Raw genomic sequence first — 20,946 nt, forward strand, 5'->3', positions numbered from 1 at the left:
CAGTGAGTGTGTGGGTAGAGTCTAGTGAGTGTGTGGGTAGAGTCCAGTGAGTGTGTGGGCAGAGTCTAGTGAGTGTGTGGGTAGAGTCTAGTGAGTGTGTGTGGGTAGAGTCTAGTGAGTGTGTGGGTAGAGTCTAGTGAGTGTGTAAGAGTCAGTGAGTGTGTGGGTAGAGTCTAGTGAGTGTGTGGGTAGAGTCTAGTGAGTGTGTGGGTAGAGTCAGTGAGTGAGTGTGTGTGGGTAGAGTCTAGTGAGTGTGTGGGTAGAGTCTAGTGAGTGTGTGGGTAGAGTCTAGTGAGTGTGTGGGTAGGGGAGTCTAGTGAGTGTGTGGGTAGAGTCTAGTGAGTGTGTGGGTAGAGTCTGGTGAGTGTGTGGGTAGAGTCTAGTGAGTGTGTGGGTAGAGTCCAGTGAGTGAGTGTGTGTGGGTAGAGTCTAGTGAGTGTGTGGGTAGAGTCTAGTGAGTGTGTGGGTAGAGTCAGTAGTGAGTGTGTGTGGGTAGAGTCTAGTGAGTGTGTGGGTAGAGTCTAGTGAGTGTGTGGGTAGAGTCTAGTTGAGTGTGTGGGTAGAGTCAGTGAGTGTGTGGGTAGAGTCTAGTGAGTGTGTGGGTAGAGTCTAGTGAGTGTGTGGGTAGAGTCTAGTGAGTGTGTGGGTAGAGTCTAGTGAGTGTGTGGGTAGAGTCTAGTGAGTGTGTGGGTGGAGTCAGTGAGTGTGTGGGTAGAGTCTAGTGAGTGTGTGGGTAGAGTCTAGTGAGTGTGTGGGTAGAGTCTAGTGAGTGTGTGGGTAGAGTCTAGTGTGTGTGGGGGTAGGAGTCTAGTGAGTGTGTGGTAGAGTCTAGTGAGTGTGTGGGTAGAGTCTAGTGAGTGTGTGTGGGTAGAGTCCAGTGAGTGTGTGGGTAGAGTCTAGTGAGTGTGTGGGTAGAGTCTGTGAGTGAGTGTGTGTGGGTAGAGTCTAGTGAGTGTGTGGGTAGAGTCTAGTGAGTGTGTGGGTAGAGTCCAGTGAGTGTGTGGGTAGAGTCTAGTGAGTGTGTGGGTAGAGTCTAGTGAGTGTGTGGGTAGAGTCTAGTGAGTGTGTGTGGGTAGAGTCTAGTGAGTGTGTGGTAGAGTCTAGTGAGTGTGTGGGTAGAGTCTAGTGAGTGTGTGGGTAGAGTCTAGTGAGTGTGTGGGTGGAGTCCAGTGAGTGTGGGGGTAGGGTCTAGTGAGTGTGTGGGTAGAGTCCAGTGAGTGAGTGTGTGTGGGTAGAGTCTAGTGAGTGTGTGGGTAGAGTCCAGTGAGTGTGTGGGTAGAGTCTAGTGAGTGTGTGGGTAGAGTCTAGTGAGTGTGTGGGTAGAGTCTAGTGAGTGTGTGGGTAGAGTCTAGTGAGTGTGTGTGGGTAGAGTCTAGTGAGTGTGTGGGTAGAGTCTAGTGAGTGTGTGGGTAGAGTCTAGTGAGTGTGTGGGTAGAGTCTAGTGAGTGTGTGGGTGGAGTCAGTGAGTGTGTGGGTAGAGTCTAGTGAGTGTGTGGGTAGAGTCTAGTGAGTGTGTGGGTAGAGTCTAGTGAGTGTGTGGGTAGAGTCTAGTGAGTGTGTGGGTAGAGTCCAGTGAGTGTGTGGGTAGAGTCTAGTGAGTGTGTGGGTAGAGTCTAGTGAGTGTGTGGGTAGAGTCTAGTGAGTGTGTGGGTGGAGTGCAGTGAGTGTGTGGGTAGAGTCTAGTGAGTGTGTGGGTAGAGTCTAGTGAGTGTGTGGGTAGAGTCTAGTGAGAGTGTGTGGGTAGAGTCCAGTGAGTGTGTGGGGTAGGGTCTAGTGAGTGTGTGGGGGTAGAGTCTAGTGAGTGTGTGGGTAGAGTCTAGTGAGTGTGTGGGTAGAGTCTAGTGAGTGTGTGGGTAGAGTCTAGTGAGTGTGTGGGTAGAGTCTAGTGAGTGTGTGGGTAGAGTCTAGTGAGTGTGTGGTAGAGTCAGTGAGTGTGTGGGTAGAGTCTAGTGAGTTTGTTGGTAGAGTCTAGTGAGTGTGTGGGTAGAGTCTAGTGAGTGTGTGGGTAGAGTCTAGTGAGTGTGTGGGTAGAGTCTGGTGAGTGTGTGGTAGAAGTCTAGTGAGTGTGTGGGTAGAGTCTAGTGAGTGTGTGGGTAGAGTCTAGTGAGTGTGTGGCTAGAGTCTAGTGAGTGTGGGTAGAGTCTAGTGAGTGTGTGGCTAGAGTCTAGTGAGTGTGTGGGTAGAGTCTAGTGAGTGTGTGGGTAGAGTCTAGTGAGTGTGTGGGTAGAGTCTAGTGAGTGTGTGGGTAGAGTCTAGTGAGTGTGTTGGTAGAGTCTAGTGAGTATGTGGTAGAGTCTAGTGAGTGTGTGGTAGAGTCTAGTGAGTGTGTGGTAGAGTCTAGTGAGTGTGTTGGTAGACTCTAGTGAGTGTGTGGTAGAGTCTAGTGAGTGTGGGTAGAGTCTAGTGAGTGTGTGGGTAGAGTCTAGTGAGTGTGTTGGTAGAGTCTAGTGAGTGTGAGTATAGTGAGTTTGGTGGATGTCAGTGAGTGTGAATGCACCAATTTAGTGGAGTGTGTTGTTAGAGTCTTAAATGTGGGGTGTGTGTGGTAGAGTCTAGTGAGTGTGTGGGTAGAGTCTAGTGAGTGTGTGGGTAGAGTCTAGTGAGTGTGTTGGTAGAGTCTAGTGAGTGTGTGGGTAGAGTCTAGTGAGTGTGTGGGTAGAGTCTAGTGAGTGTGTGGGTATAGTCTAGTGAGTGTGTGGGTAGAGTCTAGTGAGTGTGTGGGTTAGAGTCTAGTGAGTGTGTGGGTAGAGTCTAGTGAGTGTGTTGGGTAGAGTCTAGTGAGTGTGTGGTAGAGTCTAGTGAGTGTGTGGCTAGAGTCTAGTGAGTGTGTGGGTAGAGTCCAGTGAGTGTGTGGGTAGAGTCTAGTGTGTGTGTGGGTAGAGTCTAGTGAGTGTGTGGGTAGAGTCTAGTGAGTATGTGTTGGTAGAGTCTAGTGAGTGTGTGTGTAGAGTCTAGTGAGTGTGTTGGTAGAGTCTAGTGAGTGTGTGGGTAGAGTCTAGTGAGTGTGTGGGTAGAGTCTAGTGAGTGTGTGGGTAGGGTCTAGTGAGTGTGTGGGTAGAGTCTAGTGAGTGTGTGGGTAGAGTCTGAGTGAGTGTGTGTGGTAGAGTCTAGTGAGTGTGTGGGTAGAGTCTAGTGAGTGTGGTAGAGTCCAGTGAGTGAGTGTGTGTGGGTAGAGTCTAGTGAGTGTGTTGGGTAGAGTCTAGTGAGTGTGTGGGTAGAGTCTAGTGAGTGTGTGGGTAGAGTCTAGTGAGTGTGTGGGTAGAGTCTAGTGAGTGTGTGGGTAGAGTCTAGTGAGTGTGTGGGTAGAGTCTAGTGAGTGTGGGGGTAGAGTCTAGTGAGTGTGTGGGTAGAGTCTAGTGAGTGTGTGGGTAGAGTCTAGTGAGTGTGTGGGTAGAGTCTAGTGAGTGTGTGGGTAGAGTCTAGTGAGTGTGTGGGTAGAGTCTAGTGAGTGTGTGGGTAGAGTCTAGTGAGTGTGTGGGTAGAGTCTAGTGAGTGTGTGGGTAGAGTCTAGTGAGTGTGTGGGTAGAGTCTAGTGAGTGTGTGGGTAGAGTCTAGTGAGTGTGTGGGTAGAGTCTAGTGAGTGTGTGGGTAGAGTCTAGTGAGTGTGTGGGTAGAGTCTAGTGAGTGTGTGGGTAGAGTCTAGTGAGTGTGTGGGTGGAGTCTAGTGAGTGTGTGGGTAGAGTCTAGTGAGTGTGTGGGTAGAGTCTAGTGAGTGTGTGGGTAGAGTCTAGTGAGTGTGTGGGTAGAGTCTAGTAGTGTGTGGGTGGAGTCCAGTGAGTGTGTGGGTAGAGTCCAGTGAGTGTGTGGGTAGAGTCTAGTGAGTGTGTGGGTAGAGTCTAGTGAGTGTGTGGGTGGAGTCAGTGAGTGTGTGGGTAGAGTCTAGTGAGTGTGTGGGTAGAGTCTAGTGAGTGTGTGGGTAGAGTCCAGTGAGTGTGTGGGTAGAGTCTAGTGAGTGTGTGGGGGGTAGGGTCTAGTGAGTGTGTGGGGTAGAGTCTAGTGAGTGTGTGGGTAGAGTCTAGTGAGTGTGTGGGTAGAGTCTAGTGAGTGTGTGGGTAGAGTCTAGTGAGTGTGTGGGTAGAGTCTAGTGAGTGTGTGGGTAGAGTCTAGTGAGTGTGTGGGTGGAGTGCAGTGAGTGTGTGGGTAGAGTCTAGTGAGTTTGTGTGTATAGTCTAGTGAGTGTGTGGGTAGAGTCTAGTGAGTGTGTGGGTAGAGTCTAGTGAGTGTGTGGGTAGAGTCTAGTGAGTGTGTGGGGTAGGGTCTAGTGAGTGTGTGGGTAGAGTCTAGTGAGTGTGTGGGTAGAGTCAGTGAGTGTGTGGGTAGAGTCTAGTGAGTGTGTGGGTAGAGTCTAGTGAGTGTGTGGGTAGAGTCGGTGAGTGTGTGGGTAGAGTCTAGTGAGTGTGTGGTAGAGTCTAGTGGCAGTGTGTGGGTAGAGTCTAGTGAGTGTGTGGGGGTAGAGTCTAGTGGTGTGTGGGTAGAGTCTAGTGAGTGTGTGGGTAGAGTCTAGTGAGTGTGTGGGTAGGGTCTAGTGAGTGTGTGGGTAGAGTCTAGTGAGTGTGTGGGTAGAGTCCAGTAGTGAGTGTGTGTGGGTAGAGTCTAGTGAGTGTGTGGGTAGAGTCTAGTGAGTGTGTGGGTAGAGTCAGTGAGTGAGTGTGTGTGGGTAGAGTCTAGTGAGTGTGTGGGTAGAGTCTAGTGAGTGTGTGGGTAGAGTCTAGTGAGTGTGTGGGTAGAGTCTAGTGAGTGTGTGGGTAGAGTCTAGTGAGTGTGTGTGGGTAGAGTCTAGTGAGTGTGTGGGTAGAGTCTAGTGAGTGTGTGTGGGTAGAGTCTAGTGAGTGTGTGGGTAGAGTCTAGTGAGTGTGTGGGTAGAGTCAGTGAGTGTGTGGGTAGAGTCTAGTGAGTGTGTGGGTAGAGTCTGAGTGAGTGTGTGTGGGTAGAGTCTAGTGAGTGTGTGGGTAGAGTCTAGTGAGTGTGTGGGTAGAGTCTAGTGAGTGTGTGGGTAGAGTCTAGTGAGTGTGTGGGTAGAGTCTAGTGAGTGTGTGGGTAGAGTCTAGTGAGTGTGTGTGGGTAGAGTCTAGTGAGTGTGTGGGTAGAGTCTAGTGAGTGTGTGGGTAGAGTCTAGTGAGTGTGTGGGTAGAGTCTAGTGAGTGTGTGGGTGGAGTCCAGTGAGTGTGTGGGTAGAGTCTAGTGAGTGTGTGGGTAGAGTCTAGTGAGTGTGTGGTAGAGTCTAGTGAGTGTGTGGGTAGAGTCTAGTTAGTGTGTGGGTGGAGTCAGTGAGTGTGTGGGTAGAGTCTAGTGAGTGTGTGGGTAGAGTCTAGTGAGTGTGTGGGTAGAGTCTAGTGAGTGTGTGGGTGGAGTCAGTGAGTGTGTGGGTAGAGTCTAGTGAGTGTGTGGGTAGAGTCTAGTGAGTGTGTGGGTAGAGTCTGGTGAGTGTGTGGGTAGAGTCTAGTGAGTGTGTGGGGTAGGGGTCTAGTGAGTGTGTGGGGGTAGAGTCTGGTGAGTGTGTGGGTGGAGTCTAGTGAGTGTGTGGGTAGAGTCTAGTGAGTGTGTGGGTAGAGTCTAGTGAGTGTGTGGGTAGAGTCTAGTGAGTGTGTGGGTAGAGTCTAGTGAGTGTGTGGGTAGAGTCAGTGAGTGTGTGGGTAGAGTCTAGTGAGTTTGTGTGTATAGTCTAGTGAGTGTGTGGGTAGAGTCTAGTGAGTGTGTGGGTAGAGTCTAGTGAGTGTGTGGGTAGAGTCCAGTGAGTGTGTGTGGGGTAGGGTCTAGTGAGTGTGTGGGTAGAGTCTAGTGAGTGTGTGTGGTAGAGTCTAGTGAGTGTGTGGGTAGAGTCTAGTGAGTGTGTGGGTAGAGTCTAGTGAGTGTGTGGGTAGAGTCTAGTGAGTGTGTGTGGGTAGAGTCTAGTGAGTGTGTGGGTAGAGTCTAGTGAGTGTGTGGGTAGAGTCTAGTGAGTGTGTGGGTAGAGTCTAGTGAGTGTGTGGTAGAGTCTAGTGAGTGTGTGTGGGTAGAGTCTAGTGAGTGTGTGGGTAGAGTCTAGTGAGTGTGTGGGTAGAGTCTAGTGAGTGTGTGGGTAGAGTCTAGTGAGTGTGTGGGTAGAGTCTAGTGAGTGTGTGGGTAGAGTCTAGTGAGTGTGTGGGTAGAGTCTAGTGAGTGTGTGGGTAGAGTCTAGTGAGTGTGGGTAGAGTCTAGTGAGTGTGTGGGTAGAGTCTAGTGAGTGTGTGGGTAGAGTCTAGTGAGTGTGTGGGTAGAGTCTAGTGAGTGTGTGGGTAGAGTCTAGTGAGTGTGTGTGGGTAGAGTCTAGTGAGTGTGTGGGTAGAGTCTAGTGAGTGTGTGGGTAGAGTCTAGTGAGTGTGTGGGTAGAGTCTAGTGAGTGTGTGGGTAGAGTCTAGTGAGTGTGTGGTAGAGTCTAGTGAGTGTGTGGGTAGAGTCTAGTGAGTGTGTGGGTAGAGTCCAGTGTGTGTGTGGGTAGAGTCTAGTGAGTGTGTGGGTAGAGTCTAGTGAGTGTGTGGGTAGAGTCTAGTGAGTGTGTGGGTAGAGTCTAGAGTGTGTGGGAGTGTGTGTGGGTAGAGTCTAGTGAGTGTGTGGGTAGAGTCAGTGAGTGTGTGGGTAGAGTCTAGTGAGTGTGTGGGTAGAGTCTAGTGAGTGTGTGGGTAGAGTCTAGTGAGTGTGTGGGTAGAGTCTAGTGAGTGTGTGGGTAGAGTCTAGTGAGTGTGTGGGGGTAGAGTCTAGTGAGTGTGTGGGTAGAGTCTAGTGAGTGTGTGGGTAGAGTCTAGTGAGTGTGTGGGTAGAGTCTAGTGAGTGTGTGGGTAGAGTCTAGTGAGTGTGTGGGTAGAGTCTAGTGAGTGTGTGGGTAGAGTCTAGTGAGTGTGTGGGTAGAGTCTAGTGAGTGTGTGTGGGTAGAGTCTAGTGAGTGTGTGGTAGAGTCTAGTGAGTGTGTGGGTAGAGTCTAGTGAGTGTGTGGGTAGAGTCTAGTGAGTGTGTGGGTAGAGTCTGGTGAGTGTGTGGGTAGAGTCTAGTGAGTGTGTGGGTAGAGTCTGAGTGAGTGGGTGTGGTGTAGAGTCTAGTGAGTGTGTGGGTAGAGTGTGTGGGTAGAGTAGTGAGTGTGTGGGTAGAGTCTAGTGAGTGTGTGGGTAGAGTCTAGTGAGTGTGTGGGTAGAGTCTAGTGAGTGTGTGGGTAGAGTCTAGTGAGTGTGTGGGTAGAGTCTAGTGAGTGTGTGTGTAGAGTCTAGTGAGTGTGTGGGTAGAGTCTAGTGAGTGTGTGTGGTAGAGTCTGGTGAGTGTGTGGGTAGAGTCTCAGTGAGTGTGTGGGTAGAGTCTAGTGAGTGTGTGGGTAGAGTCTAGTGAGTGTGTGGGTAGAGTCTAGTGAGTGTGTGGGTAGAGTCTAGTGAGTGTGTGGGTAGAGTCTTGTGGGTGAGTCTAGTGAGTGTTTGGTAGAGTCTAGTGCACCAAGTGTGCTCTGTGGGTAGAGTCTGCTAAATGACTTAAATGTAATGTAATGTAATGTGGGTATAGTCTAGTGAGTGTGTGGGTAGAGTCACAGTGAGTGTGTGGGTAGAGTCTAGTGAGTGTGTGGGTAGAGTCTCTGAGTGTGTGGGTAGAGTCTAGTGAGTGTGGGTAGAGTCTAGTGAGTGTGTGGGTAGAGTCTAGTGAGTGTGTGGGTAGAGTCTAGTGAGTGTGTGGGTAGAGTCTAGTGAGTGTGTAGAGTCTAGTGAGTGTGTGGGTAGAGTCTAGTGAGTGTGTGGGTAGGTAGTCTAGTGAGTGTGTGGGTAGAGTCTAGTGAGTGTGTGGCTAGAGTCTAGTGAGTGTGTGGGTAGAGTCCATTGAGTGTGTGGGTAGAGTCTAGTGTGTGTGGGTAGAGTCTAGTGAGTGTGTGGGTAGAGTCTAGTGAGTATGTGGGTAGAGTCTAGTGAGTGTGTGTGTAGAGTCTAGTGAGTGTGTGGGGGGTAGAGTCTAGTGAGTGAGTGGGTAGAGTCTAGTGAGTGTGTGGGTAGAGTCTAGTGAGTGTGTGGGTAGAGTCTAGTGAGTGTGTGGCTAGAGTCTAGTGAGTGTGTGGGTAGAGTCTAGTGAGTGTGTGGGTAGAGTCTAGTGAGTGTGTGGGTAGAGTCTGAGTGAGTATGTGGGTAGAGTCCAGTGAGTGTGTGGGTAGAGTCTAGTGAGTGTGTGGGGGTAGAGTCTGGTGAGTATGTGGGTAGAGTCTAGTGAGTGTGTGGGTAGAGTCTAGTGAGTGTGTGGGTAGAGTCTAGTGAGTGTGTGGGTAGAGTCTAGTGAGTGTGTGGGTAGAGTCTAGTGAGTGTGTGGGTAGAGTCTTGTGAGTGTGTGGGGTGGGTAGAGTAGTGAGTGTGTGAGTGTGTGGGTAGAGTCTAGTGAGTGTGTGGGTAGAGACTAGTGAGTGTGTGGGTAGAGTCTAGTGAGTGTGTGGGTAGAGTCTAGTGAGTATGTGGGTAGAGTCTAGTGAGTGTGTGGGTAGAGTCTAGTGAGTGTGTGGGTAGAGTCTAGTGAGTGTGTGGCTAGAGTCTAGTGAGTGTGTGGGTAGAGTCTAGTGAGTGTGTGGCTAGAGTCTAGTGAGTGTGTGGGTAGAGTCTAGTGAGTGTGTGGGTAGAGTCTAGTGAGTGTGTGGGTAGAGTCTAGTGAGTATGTGGGTAGAGTCTAGTGAGTGTGTGTGTAGAGTCTAGTGAGTATGTGGGTAGAGTCTAGTGAGTGTGTGGGTAGAGTCTAGTGAGTGTGTGGGTAGAGTCTAGTGAGTGTGTGGGTAGAGTCTAGTGAGTGTGTGGGTAGAGTCTTGTGGGTGTAGAGTATAGTGAGTTTGTGTGGATGTCATAAGGTGAATGCACCAATTTGTAAGTGCTCTGGATAAGAGCGTCTGCTAAATGACTTAAATGTAATGTAATGTAATGTGTGTATAGTCTAGTGAGTGTGTGGGTAGAGTCTAGTGAGTGTGTGGGTAGAGTCTAGTGAGTGTGTGGGTAGAGTCTAGTGAGTGTGTGGGTAGAGACTAGTGAGTGTGTGGGTAGAGTATAGTGAGTGTGTGGGTATAGTCTAGTGAGTGTGTGGGTAGAGACTAGTGAGTGTGTGGGTAGAGTCTAGTGAGTGTGTGGGTAGAGTCTAGTGAGTGTGTGGGTAGAGTCTGGTGAGTGTGTGGGTAGAGTCTAGTGAGTGTGTGGCTAGAGTCTAGTGAGTGTGTGGGTAGAGTCCATTGAGTGTGTGGGTAGAGTCTAGTGAGTGTGTGGGTGGAGTGCAGTGAGTGTGTGGGTAGAGTCTAGTGAGTTTGTGTGTATAGTCTAGTGAGTGTGTGGGTAGAGTCTAGTGAGTGTGTGGGTGGGAGTCTAGTGAGTGTGTGGGTAGAGTCTAGTGAGTGTGTGGGTAGAGTCTAGTGAGTATGTGGGTAGAGTCTAGTGAGTGTGTGGGTAGAGTCTAGTGAGTGTGTGGGTAGAGTCTAGTGAGTGTGTGGCTAGAGTCTAGTGAGTGTGTGGGTAGAGTCTAGTGAGTGTGTGGCTAGAGTCTAGTGAGTGTGTGGGTAGAGTCTAGTGAGTGTGTGGGTAGAGTCTAGTGAGTGTGTGGGTAGAGTCTAGTGAGTATGTGGGTAGAGTCTAGTGAGTGTGTGTGTAGAGTCTAGTGAGTATGTGGGTAGAGTCTAGTGAGTGTGTGTGTAGAGTCTAGTGAGTGAGTGGGTAGAGTCTAGTGAGTGTGGAGGTAGACTCTAGTGAGTGTGTGGGTAGAGTCTAGTGAGTGTGTGGGTAGAGTCTAGTGAGTGTGTGGGTAGAGTCTAGTGAGTGTGTGGGTAGAGTCTTGTGGGTGTAGAGTATAGTGAGTTTGTGTGGATGTCATAAGGTGAATGCACCAATTTGTAAGTCGCTCTGGATAAGAGCGTCTGCTAAATGACTTAAATGTAATGTAATGTAATGTGTGTATAGTCTAGTGAGTGTGTGGGTAGAGTCTAGTGAGTGTGTGGTAGAGTCTAGTGAGTGTGTGGGTAGAGTCTAGTGAGTGTGTGGGTAGAGACTAGTGAGTGTGTGGGTAGAGTCTAGTGAGTGTGTGGGTATAGTCTAGTGAGTGTGTGGGTAGAGACTAGTGAGTGTGTGGGTAGAGTCTAGTGAGTGTGTGGGTAGAGTCTAGTGAGTGTGTGGGTAGAGTCTAGTGAGTGTGTGGGTAGAGTCTAATGAGTGTGTGGCTAGAGTCTAGTGAGTGTGTGGGTAGAGTCCATTGAGTGTGTGGTAGAGTCTAGTGTGTGTGTGGGTAGAGTCTAGTGAGTGTGTGGGTAGAGTCTAGTGAGTATGTGGGTAGAGTCTAGTGAGTGTGTGTGTAGAGTCTAGTGAGTGTGTGGGGGTAGAGTCTAGTGAGTGAGTGGGTAGAGTCTAGTGAGTGTGTGGGTAGAGTCTAGTGAGTGTGTGGGTAGAGTCTAGTGAGTGTGTGGCTAGAGTCTAGTGAGTGTGTGGGTAGAGTCTAGTGAGTGTGTGGGTAGAGTCTAGTGAGTGTGTGGGTAGAGTCTAGTGAGTATGTGGGTAGAGTCTAGTGAGTGTGTGTAGAGTCTAGTGAGTGTGGGGGTAGAGTCTGGTGAGTGAGTGGGTAGAGTCTAGTGAGTGTGTGGGTAGAGTCTAGTGAGTGTGTGGGTAGAGTCTAGTGAGTGTGTGGGTAGAGTCTAGTGAGTGTGTGGGTAGAGTCTAGTGAGTGTGTGGGTAGAGTCTTGTGAGTGTGTGGGGGTAGAGTATAGTGAGTGTGTGGGTAGAGTCTAGTGAGTGTGTGGGTAGAGACTAGTGAGTGTGTGGGTAGAGTCTAGTGAGTGTGTGGGTAGAGTCTAGTGAGTATGTGGGTAGAGTCTAGTGAGTGTGTGGGTAGAGTCTAGTGAGTGTGTGGGTAGAGTCTAGTGAGTGTGTGGCTAGAGTCTAGTGAGTGTGTGGGTAGAGTCTAGTGAGTGTGTGGCTAGAGTCTAGTGAGTGTGTGGGTAGAGTCTAGTGAGTGTGTGGGTAGAGTCTAGTGAGTGTGTGGGTAGAGTCTAGTGAGTATGTGGGTAGAGTCTAGTGAGTGTGTGTGTAGAGTCTAGTGAGTATGTGGGTAGAGTCTAGTGAGTGTGTGGGTAGAGTCTAGTGAGTGTGTGGGTAGAGTCTAGTGAGTGTGTGGGTAGAGTCTAGTGAGTGTGTGGGTAGAGTCTTGTGGGTGTAGAGTATAGTGAGTTTGTGTGGATGTCATAAGGTGAATGCACCAATTTGTAAGTCGCTCTGGATAAGAGCGTCTGCTAAATGACTTAAATGTAATGTAATGTAAATGTGTGTATAGTCTAGTGAGTGTGTGGGTAGAGTCTAGTGAGTGTGTGGGTAGAGTCTAGTGAGTGTGTGGGTAGAGTCTAGTGAGTGTGTGGGTAGAGACTAGTGAGTGTGTGGGTAGAGTCTAGTGAGTGTGTGGGTATAGTCTAGTGAGTGTGTGGGTAGAGACTAGTGAGTGTGTGGGTAGAGTCTAGTGAGTGTGTGGGTAGAGTCTAGTGAGTGTGTGGGTAGAGTCTAGTGAGTGTGTGGGTAGAGTCTAATGAGTGTGTGGCTAGAGTCTAGTGAGTGTGTGGGTAGAGTCCATTGAGTGTGTGGGTAGAGTCTAGTGTGTGTGTGGGTAGAGTCTAGTGAGTGTGTGGGTAGAGTCTAGTGAGTATGTGGGTAGAGTCTAGTGAGTGTGTGTGTAGAGTCTAGTGAGTGTGTGGGGGTAGAGTCTAGTGAGTGAGTGGGTAGAGTCTAGTGAGTGTGTGGGTAGAGTCTAGTGAGTGTGTGGGTAGAGTCTAGTGAGTGTGTGGCTAGAGTCTAGTGAGTGTGTGGGTAGAGTCTAGTGAGTGTGTGGGTAGAGTCTAGTGAGTGTGTGGGTAGAGTCTAGTGAGTATGTGGGTAGAGTCTAGTGAGTGTGTGTAGAGTCTAGTGAGTGTGTGGGGGTAGAGTCTGGTGAGTGAGTGGGTAGAGTCTAGTGAGTGTGTGGGTAGAGTCTAGTGAGTGTGTGGGTAGAGTCTAGTGAGTGTGTGGGTAGAGTCTAGTGAGTGTGTGGGTAGAGTCTTGTGAGTGTGTGGGGGTAGAGTATAGTGAGTGTGTGGGTAGAGTCTAGTGAGTGTGTGGGTAGAGACTAGTGAGTGTGTGGGTAGAGTCTAGTGAGTGTGTGGGTAGAGTCTAGTGAGTATGTGGGTAGAGTCTAGTGAGTGTGTGGGTAGAGTCTAGTGAGTGTGTGGGTAGAGTCTAGTGAGTGTGTGGCTAGAGTCTAGTGAGTGTGTGGGTAGAGTCTAGTGAGTGTGTGGCTAGAGTCTAGTGAGTGTGTGGGTAGAGTCTAGTGAGTGTGTGGGTAGAGTCTAGTGAGTGTGTGGGTAGAGTCTAGTGAGTATGTGGGTAGAGTCTAGTGAGTGTGTGTGTAGAGTCTAGTGAGTATGTGGGTAGAGTCTAGTGAGTGTGTGGGTAGAGTCTAGTGAGTGTGTGGGTAGAGTCTAGTGAGTGTGTGGGTAGAGTCTAGTGAGTGTGTGGGTAGAGTCTTGTGGGTGTAGAGTATAGTGAGTTTGTGTGGATGTCATAAGGTGAATGCACCAATTTGTAAGTCGCTCTGGATAAGAGCGTCTGCTAAATGACTTAAATGTAATGTAATGTAATGTGTGTATAGTCTAGTGAGTGTGTGGGTAGAGTCTAGTGAGTGTGTGGGTAGAGTCTAGTGAGTGTGTGGGTAGAGTCTAGTGAGTGTGTGGGTAGAGACTAGTGAGTGTGTGGGTAGAGTATAGTGAGTGTGTGGGTATAGTCTAGTGAGTGTGTGGGTAGAGACTAGTGAGTGTGTGGGTAGAGTCTAGTGAGTGTGTGGGTAGAGTCTAGTGAGTGTGTGGGTAGAGTCTAGTGAGTGTGTGGGTAGAGTCTAGTGAGTGTGTGGCTAGAGTCTAGTGAGTGTGTGGGTAGAGTCCATTGAGTGTGTGGGTAGAGTCTAGTGTGTGTGGGTAGAGTCTAGTGAGTGTGTGGGTAGAGTCTAGTGAGTATGTGGGTAGAGTCTAGTGAGTGTGTGTGTAGAGTCTAGTGAGTGTGTGGGGGTAGAGTCTAGTGAGTGAGTGGGTAGAGTCTAGTGAGTGTGTGGGTAGAGTCTAGTGAGTGTGTGGGTAGAGTCTAGTGAGTGTGTGGCTAGAGTCTAGTGAGTGTGTGGGTAGAGTCTAGTGAGTGTGTGGGTAGAGTCTAGTGAGTGTGTGGGTAGAGTCTAGTGAGTATGTGGGTAGAGTCTAGTGAGTGTGTGTAGAGTCTAGTGAGTGTGTGGGGTAGAGTCTGGTGGTGAGTGGGTAGAGTCTAGTGAGTGTGTGGGTAGAGTCTAGTGAGTGTGTGGGTAGAGTCTAGTGAGTGTGTGGGTAGAGTCTAGTGAGTGTGTGGGTAGAGTCTAGTGAGTGTGTGGGTAGAGTCTTGTGAGTGTGTGGGGGTAAAGTATAGTGAGTGTGTGGGTAGAGTCTAGTGAGTGTGTGGGTAGAGTCTAGTGATTGTGTGGGTAGAGTCTAGTGAGTTTGTGTGTATAGTCTAGTGAGTGTGTGGGTAGAGTCTAGTGAGTGTGTGGGTAGAGACTAGTGAGTGTGTGGGTAGAGTCTAGTGAGTGTGTGGGTAGAGACTAGTGAGTGTGTGGGTAGAGTCTAGTGAGTGTGTGGGTAGAGTCTAGTGAGTGTGTGGGTAGAGTCTAGTGAGTGTGTGGGTAGAGTCTAGTGAGTGTGTGGGTAGAGTCTAGTGAGTGTGTGGGTAGAGTCTAGTGAGTGTGTGGGTAGAGTCTAGTGAGTGTGTGGGTAGAGTCTAGTGAGTGTGTGGGTAGAGTCTAGTGAGTGTGTGGGTAGAGTCTAGTGAGTGTGTGGGTAGAGTCTAGTGAGTGTGTGGGTAGAGTCTAGTGACTGTGTGGGTAGAGTCTAGTGAGTGTGTGGGGGTAGAGTCTTGTGAGTGTGTGGGGGGTAGAGTATAGTGAGTGTGTGGGTAGAGTCTAGTGAGTGTGTGGGTAGAGTCTAGTGAGTGTGTGGGTAGAGTCTAGTGAGTGTCTGGGTAGAGTTTAGTGAGTGTGTGGGTAGAGTCTAGTGAGTTTGTGTGTATAGTCTAGTGAGTGTGTGGGTAGAGTCTAGTGAGTGTGTGGGTAGAGACTAGTGAGTGTGTGGGTAGAGTCTAGTGAGTGTGTGGGTATAGTCTAGTGAGTGTGTGGGTAGAGACTACTGAGTGTGTGGGTAGAGTCTAGTGAGTGTGTGGGTAGAGTCTAGTCAGTGTGTGGGTAGAGTCTAGCGAGTGTGTGGGTAGAGTCTAGTGAGTGTGTGGGTAGAGTCTAGTGAGTGTGTGGGTAGAGTTTCGTGAGTGTGTGGGTGGAGTGCAGTGAGTGTGTGGGTAGAGTCTAGTGAGTGTGTGGGTAGAGTCTAGTGAGTGTGTGGGTAGAGTCTAGTGAGTGTGTGTGGGTAGAGTCTAGTGAGTGTGTGGGTAGAGTCTAGTGAGTGTGTGGGTAGAGTCTTGTGAGTGTGTGGGTAGAGTCTAGTGAGTGTGTGGGTAGAGTCTAGTGAGTGTGTGGGTAGAGTCTAGTGAGTGTGTGGGTAGAGTCTTGTGAGTGTGTGGGTAGAGTCTAGTGAGTGTGTGGGTAGAGTCTAGTGAGTGTGTGGGTAGAGTCTCGTGAGTGTGTGGGTAGAGTCTAGTGAGTGTGTGGGTAGAGTCTAGTGAGTGTGTGGGTAGAGTCTAGTGAGTGTGTGGGTAGAGTCTAGGGAGTGTGTGGGTAGAGTCTAGTGAGTGTACATAGAGTCAGTGCAAGAGAGTCAATGTAAAACACAAGGAAAAGGTGTCAATGTAAATACAGACATGTTTTTTCAGATTTAAAAGGAGCATTGCCTTATTTGGAACAAGAACCAACACTTTATCTGTTTTTTAATGATATTTTAAGATATATCTTTAGTGCTCGTGGAATGACATCTATGAACATGATTTGAAGCCACATGCAATTTGTTAAAGGTCTCTATCACACCTGGATGGTCAAGTCTCACCTTGTGGTCTTTGAATTATGAACAACACAGATAATCAGTCCTACTCATTACAATGTGGTTATTGTTATTATAGAGCAGTAGTCTCTTACCTTGGGGTGGTCAGTGTTATTATAGAGCAGTAGTCTCTTACCTTGGGGTGGTCAGTGTTATTATACAGCAGTAGTCTCTTACCTTGGGGTGGTCAGTGTTATTATAGAGCAGTAGTCTCTTACCTTGGGGTGGTCAGTGTTATTATACAGCAGTAGTCTCTTACCTTGGGGTGGTCAGTGTTATTATAGAGCAGTAGTCTCTTACCTTGGGGTGGTCAGTGTTATTATACAGCAGTAGTCTCTTACCTTGGGGTGGTCAGTGTTATTATAGAGCAGTAGTCTCTTACCTTGGGGTGGTCAGTGTTATTATACAGCAGTAGTCTCTTACCTTGGGGTGGTCAGTGTTATTATAGAGCAGTAGTCTCTTACCTTGGGGTGGTCAGTGTTATTATAGAGCAGTAGTCTCTTACCTTGGGGTGGTCAGTGTTATTATAGAGCAGTAGTCTCTTACCTTGGGGTGGTCAGTGTTATTATAGAGCAGTAGTCTCTTACCTTGGGGTGGTCAGTGTTATTATACAGCAGTAGTCTCTTACCTTGGGGTGGTCAGTGTTGTTATAGAGCAGTAGTCTCTTACCTTGGGGTGGTCAGTGTTATTATACAGCAGTAGTCTCTTACCTTGGGGTGGTCAGTGTTATTATAGAGCAGTAGTCTCTTACCTTGGGGTGGTCAGTGTTATTATACAGCAGTAGTCTCTTACCTTGGGGTGGTCAGTGTTATTATAGAGCAGTAGTCTCTTACCTTGGGGTGGTCAGTGTTATTATAGAGCAGTAGTCTCTTACCTTGGGGTGGTCAGTGTTATTATAGGGCAGTAGTCTCTTACCTTGGGGTGGTCAGTGTTATTATACAGCAGTAGTCTCTTACCTTGGGGTGGTCAGTGGGGTGCCGTCCACAAATTTCCAGGCCCCCTCAGTAACAGAGTCAGTCAGACCAATCCAGGCTCTCTTATTGAAGCTGAAGAGAAACTCCTATTGGTGAGAAATATAGTGATGTTGTCAACTACTTTAGTCAACATGTGTTAAATACTGGAAGATACATTCCTGACCAAGAGATGTTTGATTCTCTCACCTGTTCCTTATCACTGTTTACGATCACCAGGTCTGCTCCTCTCATCAGACAGTCCTGCCTGCTTTCCCCCAGGGTTTTTTCACAGTAGACAGGAAGTACCAACTGGATTCAAACTTCTGCCAGCCTTCAGGACAGGTTTGTTCTACAAGAAAATAACATGCATTTCCATCTTATTATTCTGCACCTATTATTGTAGAATACTAACACACGTTTACAGCATATACATATGTGATGTTATGATCATTTATCAGTTAAACTCACTCAGATTAGAAAACTTTCTCATGAGATCATCTCTTTCCTTCTGAAGCTGGTCTCTCTCTTCAGTCAGTGTGTTGTAACTGGTCTGTAGCTGGTCTCTCTCTTCAGTCAGTGTGTTGTAACTGGTCTGTAGCTGGTCTCTCTCTTCAGTCAGTGTGTTGTAACTGGTCTGTAGCTGGTCTCTCTCTTCAGTCAGTGTGTTGTAACTGGTCTGTAGCTGGTCTCTCTCTTCAGTCAGTGTGTTGTAACTGGTCTGTAGCTGGTCTCTCTCTTCAGTCAGTGTGTTGTAACTGGTCTGTAGCTGGTCTCTCTCCACAGTCTCATTTCCTCTGTTATCTGGAAAGGATTGATACATATAGCTCCTGGTTAATTCACTCACGTAACAGTAATTCAATAACATCTAAATGCATATTCCCATGATATATTGGCATGCAGTGTGGACATTCCACCAGTAAAACGTGATGAATTATCATTCAAGATTGACATTGATGTTTAGTCTATTTTGAAATGAGGTATGCTTATCTTGGTGTAGGAAGGTGTTAAAAAATATAACATGATATTGAGACAGTGGATTTGGTCAGACGTAATCTGAGGATGCATTTTAGATATATTCTATAAAGAGATTAAAAAGGGGCCATCTGTCGGTACAAACTTTGATTAAGACATGATGATGTCATAAACAAATATCACTCCACCACTGGTTACCAAAGACATGATGGACATCAGGAAAAGAGGACAGACTATCAGCTGATCATTGATGTTGATGATTGATGTAAATCTGCTAGTTAGCTAGATCAATCATTCTTTCACTGATTGGGATTTAATCTTCAATGCTCTCAAATAATAACTTCAGAATACACAGTATACCTTCATGGTCCTGCTTTAAATTACATTCAGTTTATAAAGGCTTTTATACAGCCTTCCTCATGCTTTCATAAGCACTTCATAAATGTGTTATTTAGCATCTGTAAGTATATGTCATGCTTTATAAAGGGTTCATAAATGTGGCATAACTGTGTGACAATATCACCCATGTCAAGTGTGACATGACCCACTATGTTGAATAAGATATAAACATATAAAGGGGGACAAGCTGTGCTGAAGGAAGAAACAAGCTCTAAAGTTACGTTTAGATGACACCTAATCTCGTTCCCAGACACTTCCGCCCAAATGGTCAGAAGATAAACACATCAAACTTGGCCTTCATTAGTTATGTTAGGTTAGCAAAGGACATGGCCTAATGGCAGGCAAATATTTTACTCAGTTAGGTCACTTACATAGAATTCTATGGTCACTCCCACTAAGGCCAACTTTGAATGGTTGATATCCCAGGCTTATACTGTGCATTCAGAAAGTATGCAGACCCTTTGACTTTCTTACAACCTTATTCTACAATGTATTAAATTGTTTTCTCCCCTCATCAATCTAAACACAATACCCCATAATGACAAAGCGTAAACAGTTTTGTAGAAATGTGTGCAACTTTAAGCTAGGGGCACTATTTTTAACTTTGGGAACGTTATTTTTCCAAAAGTAACTGCCTATTTCTCAGGACCAGATGCTAGAATATGCATATAATTGATAGCTTAGGATAGAAAACAATCTAGAGTTTCCAAAACTGTAAAAATATTCTCTGTGAGTATAACAGAACTGATATTGCAGGCGAAATCCTGAGAAAAATCCAATCAGGAAGTGACCCTTATTTTGAAACCCCTGTCTTTCTATGCATCCCTATTGCCCATTGAAAGGGATATCAACCAGATTCCTTTTTCTATGTCTTCCCTAAGGTGTCTACAGCCTTTAGACGTAGTTTCACGCCTTTATGTTGAAGAATGAGCGTAAACGAACACATTGCGTAAGTGGCCAGCTGATGGCTCTCAGAGTGATTATTGCGTGAAAGAGAGAGGTAGCCATTTTTCCTCCCGGTCCTACTGAAAAGCCAACTGTCGGTTGATATATTATCGAAAAGATATTTGAAAAACACCTTGAGGATTGATTGCAAAAACGTTTCCATGTTTCTGTCCATGTTTACGCATTTATGTTGAAGAATGGCCGTAGGCGGCTACATTGCGTAAGTGGTCACATGGTGGCTCCGAGAGAGATTTTCGGGTAAAATACAGAGGCATACATTACTCCAATCGGTCCTACTGAAAAACTAATTGTCCCGACAGATATATTATCCAATAGATATTAGAAAAACACCTTGAGGATTGATTTTAAACAACGTTTGCCATGTTTCTGTCAATATTATGGAGCTAATTTGGAATATTTTTCGGGGTTGTCGTGACCGCAATTTCCGGCGATTTCTCAAACAAATGTGAAGAACAAACGGAACTATTTTGCCGCCAAAAATAATATTTGGGGAAAAAATGAACTTTGGCTATCTACCTGGGAGTCTCTTGAGTGAAAACGTCCGAAGTTCATCAAAGGTAAACGATTTAATTTGATTGCTTTTCTGATTTTCGTGACAAGGTTGCCTGCTTACACAAGACAAATGTAAGACAAATGTTTGTCTAGCGTTGGCTGTAAAGCATATACCTAGGTTTACCTCCACTGTATTCACATCCTACCATACCTTTGTCTGTACATTATACCTTGATGCTATTTTATCGCCCCCAGAAACCTCCTTTTACTCTCTGTTCCAGACGTTCTATACGACCAATTCTTATTGCTTTTAGCCGCACCCTTATTCTACTCCTCCTATGTTCCTCTGGCGATGTAGAGGTGAATCCAGGCCCTGCAGTGCCTAGCTCCACTCCTATTCCCCAGGCGCTCTCTTTTGAAGACTTCTGTAACCGTAATAGCCTTGGTTTCATGCATGTTAACATTAGAAGCCTCCTCCCTAAGTTTGTTCTATTCACTGCTTTAGCACACTCTGCCGACCTGATGTCCTTGCCGTGTCTGAATCCTGGCTCAGGAAGGCCACCAAAAATTCTGAGATTTCCATACCCAACTATAACATTTTCCATCAAGATAGAACTGCCAAAGGGAGGAGTTGCAGTCTTCTGCAGAGATAGCCTGCAAAGTAATGTCATACTTTCCAGGTCCATACCCAAACAGTTTGAACTACTAATTAAAGAATTACTCTCTCCAGAAATAAGTCTCTCACTTTGGCCGCCTGCTACCGACCCCCCTCAGCTCCTAGCTCTGCCCTGGACACCATTTGTGAATTGATCGCCCCCATCTAGCTTCAGAGTTTGTTCTGTTAGGTGACCTAAACTGGGATATGCTTAACACCCCGGCAGTCCTACAATCTAAGATAGATTCCTCAATCTCACACAAATCATCAAGAAACCCACCAGGTACAACCCTAAATCTGTAAACAAGGGCACCCTCATAGATCACTGACCATCTCGAATCCCACCGTACCTTCTCCGCTGTGCAATCTGGTTTCCGAGCCGGTCACGGTTGCGCCTCAGCCACGCTCAAGGAACTAAACGACACCATATGTGAACTGATTGCCCCCATCTATCTTCAGAGCTCGTGCTGCTAGGCGACCTAAACTGGAACATGCTTAACACCCCAGCCATCCTACAATCTAAACTTGATGCCCTCAATCTCACACAAATTATCAATGAACCTACCAGGTACCTCCCAAAGCCTTAAACACGGGCACCCTCATAGATATCATCCTAACCAACTTGGCCTCTAAATACACCTCTGCTGTCTTCAACCAAGATCTCAGCGATCACTGCCTCATTACCTGCATCCGTAATGGGTCAGCGGTCAAACGACCTCCACTCATCACTGTCAAACGCTCCCTGAAACACTTCAGCGAGCAGGCCTTTCTAATCGACCTGGCCGGGGTATCCTGGAAGGATATTGATCTCATCGTCAGTAGAGGATGCCTGGATATTTATTTTAAATGCCTTCCTAACCATCTTAAATAAACATGCCCCATTCAAGAAATGTAGAACCAGGAACAGATATAGCCCTTGGTTCTCCCCAGACCTGACTGCCCTTAACCAACACAAAAACATCCTATGGAATTCTGCATTAGCATCGAACAGCCCCGTGATATGCAGCTGTTCAGGAAGCTAGAAACCATTATACACAGGCAGTTAGAAAAGCCAAGGCTAGCTTCTTCAAGCAGAAATTTGCTTCCTGCAACACTAACTCAAAAAGTTCTGGGACACTGTAAAGTCCATGGAGAATAAGAACACCTCCTCCCAGCTGCCCACTGCACTGAAGATAGGAAACACTGTCACCACCAGTAAATCCACTATAATTGAGAATTTCAATAAGCATTTTTCTACGGCTGGCCATGCTTTCCACCTGGCTACTCCTACCCCGGTCAACAGCACTGCACCCCCCACAACAACTCGCCCAAGCCTTCCCCATTTCTCCTTCTCCCAAATCCGTTCAACTGATGTTCTGAAAGAGCTACAAAATCTGGACCCCTACAAATCAGCCGGGCTAGACAATCTGGACCCTTTCTTTCTAAAATGATCTGCCTAAATTGTTGCCACCCCTATTACTAGCCTGTTCAATCTCTCTTTCGTATCATCTGAGATTCCCAAAGATTGGAAAGCAGCTGCGGTCATCCCCTCTTCAAGGGGGGGACACTCTTGACCCAAA

At 47.3% G+C, this 20,946-nt stretch overlaps 2 long non-coding RNA genes across 10 annotated transcripts in view; both read right to left on the bottom strand.

The window, feature by feature from the left end:
• The window catches only part of LOC127908039 (uncharacterized), a 29,875-nt gene that overhangs the window by 3,693 nt on the left and 5,236 nt on the right, over nt 1-20,946 (bottom strand). For both annotated transcript variants that reach the window (XR_008066023.1, XR_008066022.1), the window contains 3 exons: nt 16,372-16,704; nt 16,111-16,252; nt 15,907-16,010 (listed from right to left, as the gene is read on the bottom strand). This is a non-coding gene — a long non-coding RNA (uncharacterized LOC127908039). The remainder of the gene's footprint in view (nt 1-15,906; nt 16,011-16,110; nt 16,253-16,371; nt 16,705-20,946) is intronic.
• Nucleotides 14,989-15,839, bottom strand: LOC127908040 (uncharacterized). 8 transcript variants are annotated; one of them, XR_008066030.1, is made up of 3 exons: nt 15,620-15,839; nt 15,333-15,578; nt 14,989-15,291 (listed from the first exon to the last, which is right to left on the bottom strand). It is a non-coding gene; the product is annotated as an uncharacterized LOC127908040 (long non-coding RNA). The 8 variants fall into 8 exon arrangements; XR_008066031.1 differs by having other exon boundaries at nt 14,989-15,209; nt 15,251-15,578; XR_008066026.1 differs by having other exon boundaries at nt 14,990-15,250; nt 15,292-15,578.

The sequence above is a fragment of the Oncorhynchus keta genome, chromosome 16, assembly GCF_023373465.1.
Source record: "Oncorhynchus keta strain PuntledgeMale-10-30-2019 chromosome 16, Oket_V2, whole genome shotgun sequence".
Lineage (NCBI taxonomy): Eukaryota > Metazoa > Chordata > Actinopteri > Salmoniformes > Salmonidae > Oncorhynchus > Oncorhynchus keta.